The sequence below is a fragment of the Acipenser ruthenus genome, chromosome 3 (assembly GCF_902713425.1).
Source record: "Acipenser ruthenus chromosome 3, fAciRut3.2 maternal haplotype, whole genome shotgun sequence".
Classification (NCBI taxonomy): domain Eukaryota; kingdom Metazoa; phylum Chordata; class Actinopteri; order Acipenseriformes; family Acipenseridae; genus Acipenser; species Acipenser ruthenus.
Window position 1 is genome coordinate 88,137,372 of NC_081191.1, and position 19,176 is coordinate 88,156,547.

General features: G+C 35.0%; 1 protein-coding gene across 1 annotated transcript in view; it reads right to left on the reverse strand.

The window, feature by feature from the left end:
* The window catches only part of LOC117394379 (contactin-associated protein-like 2), a 545,795-nt gene that overhangs the window by 270,858 nt on the left and 255,761 nt on the right, over positions 1-19,176 (reverse strand). The gene's annotated exons all lie outside the window — the stretch shown is intronic.

The window sequence follows — 19,176 nt, forward strand, 5'->3', positions numbered from 1 at the left end:
CTCCACAACCGTTCTCCACTCACCGAACACACAACCCCGGGTGAGTGCTTCATGCCTCTATATATACAGTTGTGCCGGGATTCAATTACTAATCACTTGAATCCCAGCATGTGAACTCATTTGTGCAATCCCTGTGCTCACATACTGTTACATACTCTATCTGCATGTGAAGTGATTGTGCAATCCCCGTGCCTAAATACAACAATATATTTTAAATCACTCGTGCTACACAGACCCCTTTATATCCCGTGCACCAATACCTATACACCAACATTAACACATCACACGCAACACATAACACAAAATACACACAGGGCGGGGCACATTGCCACACTTCCATACTCTGTCAATGTTTTTGTGTCCAGAGAGCCTATCTGATAAATGGTTCTGGAGATAGGTAAAGCATCCCAATGACAATGGATTCATAAGTGTGGTATAATATTTCAATCCCTATGGCAGGTGAGCTATGAACTACACTTGTTCAAAAAATGATATACTCCCACGATGCTGAAGGTCAACATGACAGGATCTTCAGTCTTGAAAAATGATGTGCGAAATTAGATAAGCTCTTATAAGGCCATTTGCCTACACATTGTCATTCACATGTTATTACAACAGAATTACAGAGCACAGTGCTTCATCACCAATTCAACATGGCTTCCAATGTTAATGATGATAATCAGTTCCCTTGCCCGAACCACGATTTCTCAAGTCCGCTGATAAAACCTTTTTTTTTGTTTGTTTGTTTGTTTTGTACCCTATTTATGAACTAATACAAAAAAAAAAATCTGATAAAATATGTTCAACTGCAAGTCGATCATATCATTGAAATGCAGTTCAAATGTTATGTAAAAGTAAGGTTTTGAAAATGCATGTCAAACATGAGTTAGTATCTTGAAATTACTTTAATTTTTGTACTGTTCCTGTAACTTAAAAAGCTTTCTTCTATATGCTGGATTGTCTTAATCATGGTTACTCTATTTGCGGCAGAAACAGAGCAGTGTTCAAAATGACCATAACAACATACAGTATTCCAATGTCCATGGTTACAAGTCTATCCATTATTAAGACATACGTTAGCAGACAGGGGGGAACTAACAATGATTTGCTAACTGCAGAAGTGAAGACCGTTTCCACCTCCTGACACTGAAGTTATAATGGAACTCTCTCCCCACAGATTTCACTTGATTAGGATAGCAGACGAACACCACAGACAGACAACAGCATTTAAAATGTTCCCTAGATATTGATCTTCATGGATATAACCCAAATCTATAGAGCTCTTAGTAAACAAGCCACACAAGTAAGTAGCCTGATAAAGTGCGCCTGACCAATAACATTTAAGTCATGCATGCAGTCTACCTAGTTATGTTGATTAAAGAAGCAATCCATTACACAAGCCACCTTTAATGAAGACTGAGATGTCACATCATGATATTTTACAATGGCCACCAACAAACAGGAAATTGCTTTTTACAGTCAAGTAACCATGTCTCAGAGATGCATAGTAGGCTTTTGTTTGAAGTTACTGTACTTGAAAAAGAGATAGGATCCCAGGTTTGGATTGTGCAGAATTTAATCAATATGTTTAATTTATGATCAAGATGCAATATATGGGGTTAGGATTTTAAAAACAAAACCCCTTAAGTCATATTAGAAGAGTTATAATGAGGTTAATACAGGTCAAAAATCGCTTCTCCTGGTCAACCTAACTGTCTACAGCATAAACAGGGCCTGGATTTCACACAAAAAGACCCCCTCTGCTCAGGGCTCACACACAAAATGTTCAATTTATACCACAGCTGAATTTAACTTCCCATTTGTGTGAGGGTACAACTAGGTTACTCTGGATATTTGTTTGAGGGTACAACTAGGTTACTCTGGATATTTGTGTGAGGATACAACTAGGTTACTCTGGATGACAATTCTGGCCTCACACTATCAGTAGATGTTGTCATTCCCTTTTAGTACATGGATAAATCTCATTAAGCACACAGAGCTAACAATTAAATCCCAGTAAATCTTACCTGATATGAATTTTCGTCACTGTGGGTACCATATTTTCCTACTGAAAAGATTCACATATTATGGTAAGGTATTATTTTGCTAGCTCTAAGTGCTATAAAACATGGGCATAAAACAATGATGCACAAGTTAGAGACCAGATCAAAAGAAAGAAAGTCAAAACTCATTCAGAAATGTTTTTATTTTAATTTATTTTTTTATTATTATTAGTTTTTGTTTATTTGTTCATATAATCCTGTACTGGTGCGATTATTGTGCAATACACTACAAACACTACTTTTCAAGGTGATCTTAAGCATTGGGGCAAATTAAAGTTTGGAAAAAGCCTTTAGGGCTGATTCTTTTAAGTACCAGACCAATTTTACATTTTATTATGGTTGGAATCATTAGAACCACATAACAATTAGTGAAATAAATCCAACCTGGTTTATAAATTGATTGGTTTAGTGGCTGGTGCACTATGGGGTCTTTCAAAAAAATACAAAGAGGAAGCAGTGTGTGTGTGGCAAGGATAAGAAGCTTGGCTAGCCAGCAAACATTGAAATTAAATCTATTGTACACACCAACCCCAGGGATTTCTGAATGGTTGGCTGGATGGCATTTAATGATCTTTCTGGTTTAGAATCCTCCAGACCTCTTTTTTTATTTTTTTTACACAATAGTTATTTCTCATAGATACAAGCCAAGACTCCTACCCTTGAGCTTCTGGATGTTTATAAGTTATAGACAAGGATTCCAAATAGTTCTATTTTCTTACTTATTCTAGTGAGAAACCTTACTGTATGTATTTAGTCCTCACTGTAGTAATACCAACTACCTGTTTAACCATTTTATCATCAAGCCAATGAAGAAGAGAAGTAATTGATAAACTGAAAACTCACTATGTTAATAAATAGCTACCATGTTTTGGCTTCTGTCTTCTTCAGATAGCATGGTTGAAATAACTAGGCAGACGTTTGAAAGTTGCACAGTGACTTACAGATTAATGTTCTAAGAACACTGTGACATAGACAGTACTGAGGTAGAGTTCAAATCCTAAACGGATGCATTGTCTTACACCTAGGGTTGCCACCTGTCCAGGTTTGACCCGGACAGTCTGATAATTGGCATCTGTGTCCTGGTGCCTGAAATTAACAAACCTGGACGCCCAAATGTCCGGTTTTAAGTGAAACACATAAGAAACACCAACCTTCCTTTAATATTTTCTTTGACATACATTAGTTGCTTAAAGGATTTCCACTATCTTATTAGAATGTACTGTTTAGTACTGATCTGTACATTCTACTTTGTCCCCAGCATTTGAACAATGTTGAAGACAACGAAGATATCCACGTGATGTAAACAATCCAATACAAAACTGAGCTGATGTGTGATTCAGGACTCGCAGGATTTTAGGTCTGAGGATCCCTGACCCTGAACTTGAAAATCCAAGTGAACATGGGGGTGTCATGTCACCTCGTTGCCAAATTTTGCTTTTGCTATTTATCATCTCTGGATGCTTTACATTACATTGATCTGTGTGTGATTAAATACATAACCTTTACAGTAAATATAAAAATACATACAATATGGTTTAATTACAATATATAATGGTACAGTAATTAAACCATATAGATGTGTGTATGTATAATATGCTTTACATATTTGTAACATTGAAAACCCCGAACCAAATTTGAGAACATTTTGACAACAAAATGGTATTGCTAAAAGAAATATTGCTTATAACATTTTCTCATCAAGAACTAGTCTTACATTGAAAGCCTGTGATTCTAATCTTCATTGCCACAGAAACGCCTACCCCTTCTTATCAAGTACAGCTATATGTCCAAAGAACAGGAACTTGACTGAAGTATGAAATGGCAGGGCTTTAAACATTTCATGGTCAAACTAGTTAAAAGTATGTCAAAGGGATGAGAGCTAAGTTATGGAGCGCTTTGGTGAAAAACCTGGAAAGAGTTATTATGTTACAAATATACAATCTCATAAAATCTGACCTCATTTAATGAGAAAAAAACCCCCAAAAAACTGTATTTATTTTTTAATTCTATATCATCCTAGGCAACTGCAGGCAGTCTCGGACACACGCCTTCTGGTTGAACGCAATCAATGTTTATTTTCTTGGCCAATGACTTCTTTTATTCCCAGTTAAGATACAATCTTAATTCTCTCAAAAAAAAAGGAAAGTCTGTTTAAAACTATTCATATCTAACATCATACGTTTTTGTGTTTAACAGTAAAACATGACAAGAGGGTTTGTACAGTTTTAGGGCTGCAGTCAGTGGCGTAACTTTGGTTTCAAAAGTAGGGAGGACAGTTTCTGTAGCTGATGCATGCATAAAGATTATTCTATTTGAAATAATGAAAAAGTGAGTTGGACATGTCCCCCATTTCCTCTGTGTAAATTACGTCTATGGCTGCAGTAAATCGTTCCCAAGTCATCAGTTTTTGTAAATTGTAGTGCTGCAAATGTAAATGCACTATTAGAATTAGAATTTGTATTTAAGCGACTTTGCCGCAGTTCACAAATATTGCGATGGAGAAAAAGAAAAAACTCAGCTATCCCATTAAACAGGGAAGCATTTGTATATAGTTATTTGAATGTACTCGGCATTTGTAAGGGATCATTGGAAAATTCGGCCTCACACAAATTCTATTGAGTACCTCTGAACTAGGGTTATGCTTTTTTCTTTATTTTGTTCAGATGAAGCCCTGGTAGTATGAAGTTTTGTAAGAGGTCAAATGTTCTCTCTGTTTTCCACGGGTGGAGGTGCAAGCCAGTCCTAAACAATACAACAGGGGTGGGGCTTAATAGGTGACATTTATTAAATGTATATACTAAGTTGTGGATACAAACTTGGTACAAGAAAGGGACGTGCCTTTTAGAGTTTATTTTAGTAATATCTCCAGGAACATCCAAACCAGATATAGCAGCATTCAAATGGAAGTAACCTGTAATTAACTCAATCCTCTGAAGCCTTTATTCCAAATAAATAAATAAATAAATAAATATAATTCTTAATACATATAACAATGTAAATATATATATATCTATATATATATATATATATATATATATATATATATATATATATATATATATATACTCCCTTTTGTCTTGTCCTTTTACAAGTCCCAAAATAAAATGGATACCATATATAGCGCTCTTATAACAGAAGTTGATGGGATTCTTGGGTTATCTAATTGTATTGCTTTAAGATATTTACGCAGATTTAATGAGATAAAATTCCTGAGCTACTTCAAGTTTTTAGAAATTCTGTTAATGTATGCTGCTATATGTTCATGAAAGTGTATTTGTCCTTTATTGTGTGTTTCATTTGAAAGAGGATTACTTGCAATGCAAGGTCCCTGTTAATGGCACTTGAATCCATTCCTCAGCCTCAAGGACATTTTCTTTGGTCTCATCCTGAAACATAATATTAGCAATTAAACCTCACCAGAGTATTTTGGTGGCCTTAATCTTTGAAATGACATGCTTTTCTGCTTTGGTTTTAGGCATAATGGCATTCGATAATTCAGACAGCTCTGAAAACAAACTTTTTCAGCGGAGTAAACAGCTGATTTAGCTTTGCAAGATACCATCTAAACCTGTAATTTAATTTACTTGAGGGAACACAATAACTTTATTTCATGCCAGTAACTGTGATGAATGATAAATGCACATGCTTGCTCTTATCATTCCGTCGACTACCTTTTTCATCAAGAATGGAAGCAGGACATACAATTTATGAGATGTCAAATTACTGACAGTAAGTCATTTCAGTGATATCCCCACAGTGGATTGTGCTTGAGTTTTAATATATTCAGTTTTGTCTTGTGGTGTCCGTCACATTTTCTTTAATATTATTTCAATCTGAAGAGGAAGAATTAACATAATACTATATGATTGGTGTTATAAATAAGGTTTCAGTATTTATCAGGTCAAGGTTGTGGTAACCAAGTGATACAATAGTATGCTTACTCAGAAGATACAATCTGACAGGGCATTATGACAATTTATATCTAAGTGACTGGTTTCTCTTTAATAACTTGAGGTGAAACATTTGCAAATTAACCTGACTGATGTATTTGGAATCTAACGAGAAACAGACTTTTGGAGACCTGAACTTTGTTGTTTTCTAAGTAAATAAATAAGTTACGTCCAGTTTTGATTCAAAGACAGAACATGCAAGGTCAAGGTTTAGGACAAGGTAAATGTGAGAGATTTAGGAAACAAATACAGTATAAATTATATTTGCCTACCTAATTTTGATCTATAAAATTATTAATAACCATCAAACTCGCCCTGTCTCGGACCCGCAGGCAATCCTCAATGCGAATAATAATGATAATGGTAAAGGCACAATTTTTTTCCCGCCTCCCTGCTATGAATCCTGACTTAGGTGTGTTTGTGCATAATTTCTGCATATATAATCAGTTGAAGGAAATACCAAACAGAATTATTAATTTTTGTTCATTACACCAAGTCAAAAATTGTCATGATGAAAACATAATGGCACAAAGCTAAATCTTTGAAAAATAAAAAAATAAAATGTCTTGGTATTGACACAGTCAGTGTGAAAATGAAGTCTAAATGGAATTTTTCAACTATTTGCACGTCCGATGCTAACTTTTCCATACTAAATGTAGCGTAACAGTCTACAACGTGTTTTTTTTACTGCACTGGCTTTGTTGCACTGTAGGTTTGAAAAGTTGTCACATGGAACAACAATGTGATGGCAATAAGAAACTTATTTAATCAAGGGGTACGTACAGACACCTCAAATTACAGCCATGAGAATATTCATTCTTCATTATCTCAGAAACTAGTAATATATAATAAATGTGTGAGTTTTATAATGTTATTGTGTTTGCGTTTTGATTTTGTGTTACATAAACACTCTACACACAATGTATCTCTTGTTTTTCTTAATATATATCTCCCTGTTTCTTTAAAGTGCTTAAATATATATATATATATATATATATATATATATATATATATATATATATATATATATATATATATATATATATATAATTATTATTATTATTTAGCAGACTAGGGTGTGTGAATTATGCATCAGCTGCAGAGTCACTTACTATTACATCTCACCCGAAAGACGGAGCACAAGGAGGTTAAGTGACTTGCTCAGGGTCACATAATGAGTGGCTGAGGTAGCCACTCATTGTGGTTCCTATATATATATATAGTAAAGAAGAATGGTCAAATATTGCCAAATCTCGGTGTGCAAAGTTGGTAGAGACCTATCCCAACAGACTCACAGCTGTAATTGCTGCCAAAGGTGCTTCCACCAAGTATTAACTCAGGGGGGGTGGATATATAATTTTAATATATAATTTTTTTCTCAATAAAAACTTTTTTCCCCTTAAAAGGGTGGAGTATGGTGTGTAGATAAGTGGAAAAAAAATCTCATTTAAATGCATGAAACTCTGAGGCACTGACACAACAAAATGTGAAAAAAGTTCAAGGGGGTGTAGCCTTTCTATAGGCACTGTATATGAATGTAATGAATCGACAATGTCCAACAAAAATGAATTGTTGTAATATACATAGTATATAGAGGTATACAGAAATATGTCAATGGATGTACATAAATCACATTCTATCAAAAATAGACATTTGCTATTTCAGCACTGTTGCCTCTAGTGTGCATGATCATTTTGAAGTGAAATTGACGTGAATCACATCGCATTTGGTGTTTGGCAGCCTTAATATAAATGAATGCTACAAGCACCTTAAGGTTATGGACATATTAAATGAATAGATCCTACTAAATCCAGGATACTGACCTTAAAAAATGCACAAGCTTGAAAGTAGTAAGCCCTGGATAAGTATAAGACTCCATTCAATCAATCAATCTATCAATCTTTATTTTATATAAGCGCCTTTCATAGTGGACCACCATCACAAAGTGCTTTACAAGATGCAGTAACAACAAGAAAATCCATAATACTTTAAATACAGAGAAATGCATAATACATGATATACAGCAAAAAAAAAAAAAAGCATAATACTGTAGCGATCTTGGTTTCCTCAGGCAGGCGCGTCACACAGGATGAGGCAATCCACACACAGGCGGAGGGCGGGCGCAAACCTGGGACCTCTCACACTGATAATATATATATGAATAAATTCTGTTTGTACAAAAACTGTAGGAGCGCGACATCTTCAAAAAGTCGATGGAATCTCATATAGTACACTGTACCATACAAAAAAAAAAGCTTCTTTAAACTAAAAATAAATAAATACAGCTGAACTGGAAAGTCCTGCCTGTCACGCTATACTTCTCAGTTTCATTGCAAAATTTGATTAGAAAACGCAGCATATTTCTTGCAGTGTAATTGTAGTTGTAGCTAAAATACAACCTCTTGAAATAACTAGACCTACAAGAATACAATCGTGTTTGACGGGAATATGTATTTATTAATATTGTAGAGATCTCAGTTAATGCAGGCAGGTGCATCACACAGGGCGAGGCAATCCACACACAGGCAGAGGGCGGGCACGAATCCAGGACCTCTCGCACTGAAGAATAGCGGCGCTACCACTGTACAGAAGTGCCGGCTTCTTTGCAAGGAGCGTATATCGGGCTTTGTGTGTGATTGTGTCACCTGCCAGCCCTGCTGCTGCCTTCCCCCATGCACGCTACAATACATTAAATACAGTGGAAATTGCATAATACATGAAATAGTAGCTGCAACACAGCAGCTAATAGCAGATTAACAAATGATTTAGAGATATCTCTAAATGAACAGGAAGTTATTTCGAGATATCTTCAAATGATTTAGAGATATCTCTAAATGAACTGGAAGTTATTTGAAAATATCTTCAAATGATTTAGAGATATCTTTAAATGAACAGGTCATTATTTTGAGATAATTCTAAATGATTTAGAGATATCTAAAAAGTATTTCAAGATATCTCAGAAACATTTAGAGATATCTTAAAACGATTTAAAGATATCTAAAAATGCATTTTAGATATCTCATTTAAAGCTCCATTTAAAGATATCTGTAAATCATGTTGAGATATCTCTAAATGTATTTTAGATATCTTCAAATGATTTAGAGATATCTTTAAATATTTGAAGATATCTTCAAATATTTAGAGGTGTCTATAAATTAATTTGAGATATCTCTAAATGATCATTTGGCTTGCCATGTCTCTAGATTATGTACAGTTTTTGCAACAGCTGTTTATAGTTCACATTATAAAGACACTGTCTTATACAGTTCAGTTGGTGTACATGGTCACATTCATATTTTCCTACATTTTCCTGCTTCACTTTTTTTTTTTTTTTTACAGAGAAACAGCATTAATGTTCATTTTAATTCTACACCATGAACACATATTAGATTGCTAGCATCAATAATGCATTTATACTATGGAATCTTCCAGATAAATTGCATACATTTTTACTCATTTTTCAGAACTACAATGTCCATTAATCATACTCTGGTATCACCTCAAAATGCAATATTGAAGAGGTCAGGCTACCTCTGCTGCATTCATGTAAATGACAGGGCATTTATAATCGATTTGAGTTAACATTTCCTTATCAGTTCACGTTGATCTTTTGATATTGAAGCGACTGGGCTGTTTTTCCATTGGGGATATTTATATATTCAGCCTCCCCTGAAACTGCAAATCCTAGAGGCAAGTATTCAGGCTGGAAATATATACAAAATTAATATGTTTAGGGATTCACTCATGGAGCCCTCAATATCTGGATGCAATAGCATACTGTATGTCTGAGTTTTCAGTTGCAGTCACATTGATTTTAAAATTAACAAAATCTGTTAAATGCTGTTATACACCTCCCCCTGTTGCAGCCCAATTATTTTTCAAGGTGTAACTATCAAGGCTTTAAAAACATATTTGCTTTCATTAGATTATTATTTATTTCTTAGCAGACGCCCTTATCCAGGGCAACTTACAATTGTTACAAGATATCACATTATTTTTTACATACAATTACCCATTTATACAGCTGGGTTTTTACTGGAGCAATCTAGGTAAAGTACCTTGCTCAAAGGTACAACAGCAGTGTCCCCCACTGGGGATTGAACCCATGACCCTCCGGTCAAGAGTCCAGAGCACCTAACCACTACTCCACACTGCTGCCCAGATTAACAACATTCTCACATAACATTCTTTGGTTTTCCAGACTTAATTTGTATTTTGATTCAAATGAAGCACATTGTGACCGCAATGCTTTTAAAGAAAGCAAGAAAGGTGTTTAACTGATTAACACTTGACTCAATAATAACCATTTTAGATGTTTATTGTAGTTTTATTTTAAGCAGACTTGTAAATCCAATGTGCAAATGAGTTGCAGAACACCAAGTTACATCCACATTTTCAGATGGTTGGTCTAGAGAGGTTTAATACATAGGTGACTGCAGATGGTGACTAAATACAGGGGTGGCCTAATATTGAAGATGGCTTTACAAAAGTGGCCTTAATTGCAAAGATGTATTATATAATGTTTATTTTAAAGATAGTCTGTTTAAAACATAAGTAAAACTATTAATGAGAACACATGACTCTATTCAGTTGATTTAAAAAGTGGCCTTACTGAGGTTTTGAAAATCAAACAAACATTTAACAGAGCACCTGTGTAATTCTGTCTGTAAAAATATGTCCACTGTGAAACAACAGCAGTATTTAGAACGCCCACTATTTTGAACAACTGAATAGAGCCCATAATCTTATAAAATGTGATTATATTTCAGACTATCAATGCCACTTAAGGTCCAAAAACTAATAATAAAAAAGTAAAAGTTGAAAAATTATTATTTTACCATTTAAAATTCTCACCAAAGTCCTGTGTAGTGTTAAATACGGGTCAACAGAAATGTTGTTTTCGTCAGACAAACGCAAACTTGGATATGACTTCACCACTTCGGTTCTGCAGGGTCTTGTCAAGAGTACTATATATGGTTTCAGCGTTTGCATTGCACATTGTGCCTGTACCAAAATGTGGCTCTTTGGGTTCTATTTCATAAACCCCTATAGGATACATCCACCACCAACCTGAACACGGGTAGATAAAGCAGGAACAGGAGCAGGTTTCATGCTAATGTAACATAAACACTTGTGTGATTGATGTTCACCACCACTGCTCTGATGGCATGAGGTCCCCTTGACAAGTTTCACTTTCATGCTTAGAACTGTTGATCCCTCATACTTCACGCGCCAACCTCACCATAAATCATACTAAATTTAATTTTATTTTCTGATTTATGTAACTTAGGCAAAAAGGATTGCAACATAAATAACAGAGCCAATGGAATGAATCTTAGAAGATGGATTAGAAAGCATCAGTTCTTTTCTTGTCAACTGTCATGAAAGTCACCCTTCCTATTAGTTTAAAGTGGCTTTAAAAGTCAATTGACAATTCCTATCTATTCCAGTCAGGTTATAGGATCTTCATTGTTTGCCAGGGAAAGGCTAACACTCTAGATATATTTTGATGTAGCATCCTTCAGGAAAAAAAAAAATAAACTAATAAACTTTAGGACACAACAGTAAGTGTACAGTAATGTTCTTTTCATAGTAGTATTGAGATTATATTAATATATAATTCAAGGATTTTGTTATAGAAACATGACAAACAATTTGGCAACAACCATGCGGTATCCCGCTTGCAGCTTGTTCAGAATACTGCCGCTAGAATTCTGACTAAAACCAGAAAAGTAAACTTATTACCCCTGTTCTGGCCTCTTTACACTGGCTCCCTGTGCAGTATAGAATTGACAATTTTGCTGTTAACTTACAAGGCCCTAAATGGATTAGCACCTAGTTATTTGCAGGAGTTACTGAACCCATATCTTTCAAACCGCACTCTGAAATCACAGGATGCGTGGCTGCTGGTTATTCCTAGAGTCAACAAAAGCAACACGGGAAGTAGGGCTTTTTCTTGTAGAGCTCTAAATTATAAAATGCTCTGCCTTGGTTTGTCAGGAAAGCTGGGACCATTACAGTTTTCAAGTCAAGACTAAAAACACACTTTTATAAAATGGCTTTCTTATCTTAGTGGGGTTTAATGTAACTTTAAAATTGCTGATTTTGTATTATGTTATGGCAGTTGTATGTGTGACATGCTATACAAATGTAATGTGATTTGTTCTTTTTTTCTGCTATGTACTGTACAGTGCTTTGCAATACTTTTTATAAAAAGCGCTATATAAATGCAATAAATAAATAAAATAAATAAATACATTTCCCTCATACTGAACTGTTAAATTGGAAATCTGAATTGCACTGGGGCACACTCATATCTTTCATTGCAAATAAATTAAAAATAAATACAAATTAAAGTTGATAGTATTACCCACTTAGGGAATAAGGATATTATCTATGTACTCGAGAAGGTCCTTAGAACAGGGCCCTACAGTTATAAACAATTACATTAAGCAAGAAAATATTTTATGATAATGTGTCTTTTTTATGTTTTATGTTTTAAGCAATACACAATGGTGGATTTGAAAATTGTTAGTGTTAAGAAAAATTTTCATATATCAGTATTTCATATTATATATTTTTGTGAATTAAATGCATTTGAGGATATCAATACTTTTGGGAACCACTGTGCAGGTAGTGGACAAAAAAATGGAAACACCAATGTAAAGTCACTTAATAGGGCGTTGGGCCACTATGGTATCCCGCTCTGTGGAGTTCTCGGTGGACCGTTTTTGATGAAACTGGCTGCTCACACCCCAGGTTGAAATTTGCAGTCAATTGATCTGCAGTTGCTCACCTGCTTTGCCTTGCACTTCGAATTAATTCACAGATATGGAGTATGCGCTTCCGCCCACTGTTGCCCTTTGCTGATGATGTCTTTCCCTTGGAGTTCCATGCCGACATCACCTTAGACACCGTTGCTCGTGAAACATCAGCAAGTTGAGCTGTCTTGGTCACTGAAGCTCCTGCCAAACGCACCCCAACAATCACCCCTCTTTCAAAGTCACTGAGGTCTCCTCTTGCAGCCATGCTAGCCTTACAAGGCCTGTCCAGCATTTTTATACATGACCCTAAGCATGCTGGGATGTTATTTGATTAATTAACGCATGAGCCACACCTGTGTGGAAGCCCTTGCTTTCAATATTCAATACTTGCTGTCCCTCATTTACAAGGTGTTTCCATTTTTTGTCCACTACCTGTATATTGGCTGGAAGTTTTTTTTTCATTTTTTATTTTTTATTTTTTTTTACTGTTCTCAATACCAGAGGTTCCACTTGTACTATAATAACATTTATTATGTATTATCAATACCATTTGAAACAGTTTGTACTCTTTGTATTTCAAACAGGATCTTAGCTTCTGTCTCCTCCCTGTTTTTAGTGCTGTGTATCTTGAGTGACTAATGCTCTGTCCCTCATGACCCAACAGTATATGTGATCATGCAGCAATCTGCACTCCTGATGCATACGTGCTGTTATAGCCCCTGACAATTCATTTCACTTTCCATATTATTCTAACACAAATTCAGTTGTTTGATTTATAGACATGTGGTTGGGAGGTGCAGAAACTGAGTTTGATTTTTCTTCCAAGGTCTAAACCATCGGTTTTCATTTGCCTGATGTTCTCACAATCTATCACAAGAGGAATCACTTGTATCCAGGTCGGGTCTTGCAGCAGCAGCCTCGTTTACTTTTTTAATTTAGCTCCACAGAGGCCAAGACTAAGGGCAACACAGACTAAGCAAGACAAATAAAGTGCAGTTGTAAACTACAATAAAATCAGTAGAAAATAAAATCAAATTCAAATAAGAGCAAAGTAAAGAATACAGTAAATAATTCCATTTAAGAGCGAGTTTGACTAAGAGCAGTTAACTTATAGTAAAAATATTTGCTTACATGAGTAAAGTCCATTAAGAACACATAGTAAGTACGATAAATGGATACAGTGAATAGTTATGATTAAGAGCAGTAGTAGAATATGGCAAGGTATGGGGCAGTTCAGTACAAGTACAAGCTGATACAAGTACTGGTACAATAGGGTGCCATATAGTCCAGTATAGCCGGAGGTTGTGAGTTTTACAGATGCTGTCTGAACAGGTGTGTCCTGAGGAGGTGCCGGAAGGTTGTCAGAGACTGAGCAGTCCTGATATCCGTGGGTAGGTCGTTCCACCACTGAGGGGCAAGGGAGGAGAAGGAGTGGGCTCTGGAAGCAGGGGAGCGGAGGGGAGGCACAGCTAATCTTCTGGTGGCGGAAGAGCGGAGGGGGCTAGAGGGGGTGTAGGGATAAATAATAGTCTGGATCTGGAGAGGAGGGAGCAGAAAGGTTGAGACAGCGATAGGCGAGTACACAAGTTTTGAATTGGATGCGAGCAGTGATAGGGAGTCAGTGGAGGGACTGTCAGCGGTGTAGCGTGGGAGAAACAAGGAAGGGAAAAGACAAGGTGGGCAGCAGAGTTTTGGATGAGCTGGAGCGGACAGATAGCAGTCCCAGTAGTGACTCCAGCCACGTTAGAATGAACAATGGAGAAAAAATCCTGTGACTATATACAAGACCACACTTTTGCAAAATATTATACACGTTTATTTGCACTGCAATTTTTGTTTACCTATTTTATTTTATTTTTTTCTGGTTCAAAAATGGGTTTTGAATTAAAAAACAAAAAACAAAAACATAATCAGACATTTATTCAGCACATAAACACAGCTGGGCAAATTGTGTCCTAGTCTATCACAAAGTCTTAAACAAAAAGGATGATGATTATTCAAAGTATATTCTATGTGTAATAGAAACCAGGCTTTCATATATTTTTCATAATATACTTCCATAGAGATACAGTACACCAACGCATTGCCACGCTTGGAACTCCTATTGTAAATTCCTCAAGTGAAGAGCAACAACACCTTAGCTTGAGTGAACATTGATTTTTTTAAAATCACCTTAACTGAAAGCAATTATTCCCTGAGTAGTGACTCAATGACTAATCACATCGATATACATGGGGGGGGGGGGGGGGCATTGTCTTTGAAAGGGTCTTATTTATGAAATCCTTTGTGTTTATGAACGTTTGATTTGTTTCTGTTGATCTAAAGAGTCTGATACATTTTTGAACTGCTCTTTTCTTTCTTTCTTTTTTATTTTGTTCTTCTGTCTTTCAATATGTGCTAATCCAATTACATCAGTCTGGTTTTCATTGTTTCTCATATGAAGCCTTTAAGTAAACTAGGTCTTGAGGCGTTTCCTTTCATATACCAGGTCAGCCCTATCACTCTGAAGTGTGACAAATATAATGAATAGTAACAGAATCCTAACAGATGTACAGACCTAATATTGCTGGCATTGTAGCTACCAAAGCTGTCAGCTGCCAGATTTTAAAAAAAAGGTTTTTATTGTGAATAAACAAGTATATCATAAAGTATGTGTGCATGTGTATTCTAGTTAGGGTAAGGTAAATGTACAGGATGGTTTTGTCCCATGGTTAATGGTCTCACTATACAAACACAATATATATATATATATATATATATATATATATATATATATATATATATATATATATATATATATATATATATATATATATATATATATATATTGGGCAGCAGTGTGGAGTAGTGGTTAGGGCTCGGGACTCTTAAGAGGGTCATGGGTTCAATCCCAGGTGGGGAACACTGCTGCTGTACCCTTGAGCAAGGTACTTTACCTTGATTGCTCCAGTAAAAACCCAATTGTATAAATGGGTAATTGTATGTAAAAAATTGTTACAAGATATCACATTATTTTTACATACAATATATAATTGTATGTAAAAATAATGTGATATCTTGTAACAATTGTAAGTCACTCTGGATAAGAGAGAGCATCTGCTAAGAAATAAATAATAATATATATATACTGTAAATATATATTATTTGTTTATTTAGCAGATGCCTTTATCCAAGGTGACTTACAGAGACTAGGGTGTGTGAACTATGCATCAGCTGCAGAGTCACTTACAACTACGTCTCACCCGAAAGACGGAGCACAAGGAGGTTAAGTGACGTACGCAGGGTCACACAATGAGTCAGTGGCTGAGGTGGGATTTGAAATGGGGACCTACTGGTTACAAGCCCTTTTCTTTAACCACTGGACCACATAGCCTCCTACATATATTTTTTGGAATCATATATTGTCTGGTCAAGATTTATGTGTTTTTGTTTTTTTACAGAGGGTATTCATAAAGCTCATGTTATTTATACTGTAGTTACTTGACCATCCGTAATCAACTGAATGGCTGCTACCTTCTCATAAGTGAATGGTTTCCTCACTGGCTATACAGTTTAGATTTGTGTTTTTGCTAGCTGTGGTAATGAGTTAATTAGGCACATTTGCAACAAGTGTGTCTTGGTCAAAAGAAAACTTAGCTTCCCAGACAAAATCATATTTTTACTAAACACAGAGATGGAAAATATGATTGTTGTCTCTGGCTGTAATTCAGTGGTGGTGAACTGTTTGTAACTGCCTGATAACAAGATACAAAATTAATACATTTTAGCATTTTAAACTGAATATTTGTTATATTGATTTTGGTTTAACCATTTAAGAGAATCAGTACTACATTATGATTGATATGTAGCAACACTGGTATTGTAAATATTTCATGTGAATAGTCTTATTAAATGTAATAGATAGCCAATACATGTTGGTATTGAAACCATATTAACTCTGATAAGAAAGTATAATCAGATTGATTTTTCTGTCGAAGTGTATTGAGAAACTATACTACAGCAACACATTTACTAGTACTCTCTACAGCTTTCATAACTGCTGTATTTTAGACCAATTCTAATTAATTTAAAAAGATGGTTCCTAGAAACAATGCTACCAGGTTTTTGAAAGTGTTTGCGCATCTCATTGCAGTTTATGATGAGGTAAACTGCCATTCCAGTGATTAACATGAGCAGGTTGATAGGGTTGCCACCTGTCCTACTTTCCTTGGAATTTTGTCAACTCCTGATAACAACGCAGATATCCGGTGTGCATCAGAGTCGCTGTATCTTTGACGACAACCTTGTGTAACATAATTAGCTGACGTCTACAAAAATGTACAGCCCTATTAACTACAGTCTGACATAGGTGCTGAACTTCATAGTCCTATAAATGCCACAGTTTATAGAAACTTTAAACTTTATTGTAAGGTACATGTTTACTGGTACATACAACAATGCTAGAATCAAAGTAAACCCTCAGCAAGGAAATACCCTATCATACTCAATATTGTACTTTTTAGAGGAGAATGGGAGTTTTGTTCATGTCAGAAAACTTTTGGTTAAGGTTCAGTAAATCCAAATCATATGCAAAGATAAATATTTTTTTCTGTTGACTGATGATGGCTGATCATTTTCACCATCACCATGTGATACCTTCCTATACAGTAGTAAACATACACAGTATACAAGTAATACAACGCTAGAGTCACTAAAACAAAGTCTCCGTATTGGCCTGTGAGCAAGAAGAGTGATGTGATTACATCTTTAAACAGGAGAAGCTTGTCACCAGAACCCTGATCTGGAACTAAAGCTTTATGCAGTTTTGGAGATTTTTTGTGGAGATTTGAATATATGAATACATTGTTCATAGTGCTCCACTATTATTCTTTTCTGGAAACAGAATGTGCACACCCCATACAAATTGCACCATAAAGCACGAGTGAAGGGTGATTAGAACACAGATTTGCTGTGCTCTAGTGTAGCACGCGAGGAGCGTATTAAACTGTTATAAATCAACAGGCTCAGTGTGATGTGAGCAAGTCAGGAGACACATTATCATCAGTTAGTTCTAAAATGGAAATATGATCAGACCCTTCAGCTGATAAGGGGGTTTATAAGCAGTGACCCATCTGATAATGGAGAATGTGTTGGGGAAAACTGCCATTTGTCAATAGATATATGTGCTGGCCAGATTGTAAGTCAGTCAGTGACACTTTGGAAGTTTGTTAAATCACTCTGTCATCTGCAGTAACACGGGGTGTAATACCAGAAAAAAATAAGACATGCAGAGATGTGTTCTCTCTTATCTTTCCACCAACATATAACAATAAATATTTAAGCAACTGCATTCAGAGCACTAAATAAAAAGTGATATAAAGAAGCTGTAATTTTGTGTTTACTATGTAACCTGTTAACACACATATATGAATTGCAAAAATCTTTTCCTTTCAAAATTATTATTATTATTATTATTATTATTATTATTATTATTATTATTATTATTATTATTATTATTATTTACTACTTTGGATTTTTAAAGATGTGTCTTTATTTTCAAATAAAAATACCAGGAGCATTGAATTACAGGGCATGATTATCTATATAATTACATACTAATAAATGGCCTTGTGTGGAGAACAGCATTGTGTTACCTGATCTAATTAAATGGCAGTGTACAATTTCCATGTAAGTACATACTTATTCCAACAGTTGTTACCATTTTGTGGTCATGGAACATTGGTAGTTATTACAGAGTTGTTACACAGATATACCCTAAAGGGCAACCAAAATGTTTTTCATTTGAAATTATGGATAGCTTTATTTTATTTTTTAATGATTGAGGAATTGTAGTAATGTGTATCAAGAATAAACTTACCAAATTATAATGTTTTATTTGGTCATTTATCCCTAAATCCTATATCATTAAGATAATGACATGAATTGATTATATTTTATATACTATTGATAGATTGGATTTGATTTACAACAAATGTTCTGATGCTTGAGGAAAGATATTATAATACCTAAATTGAAATAAGCAGAATAATTGGCACCTTCTGTTACTAAAAATCAAACCACAGCTGGAAAATAAGAAGTGGATTTGTTTATCCTCTGTTACCATTATCATTGTCACTGACTATAAAATGCGTTTCTTATTTGTGCTAATTATCTAGAATTTCAAAATAGTGCACACTTAAATAGACTTTGACAATACAGTCAACTTATGTTTTTTGTTTATTTTTAATAGTTGAAACAGGTAGAGCAAACACAGGACATTAAATTGAACTTTAATTTTAAAGAGGCATAAAAAAACAAGAGAGCAAAAAAAAAATACGTATACTTAGCTCCACTTTGTCAAATTTGATTATCATATACATGGTTTAGCAATATAAACAAGGTGCAACGTGAATGCCAGTG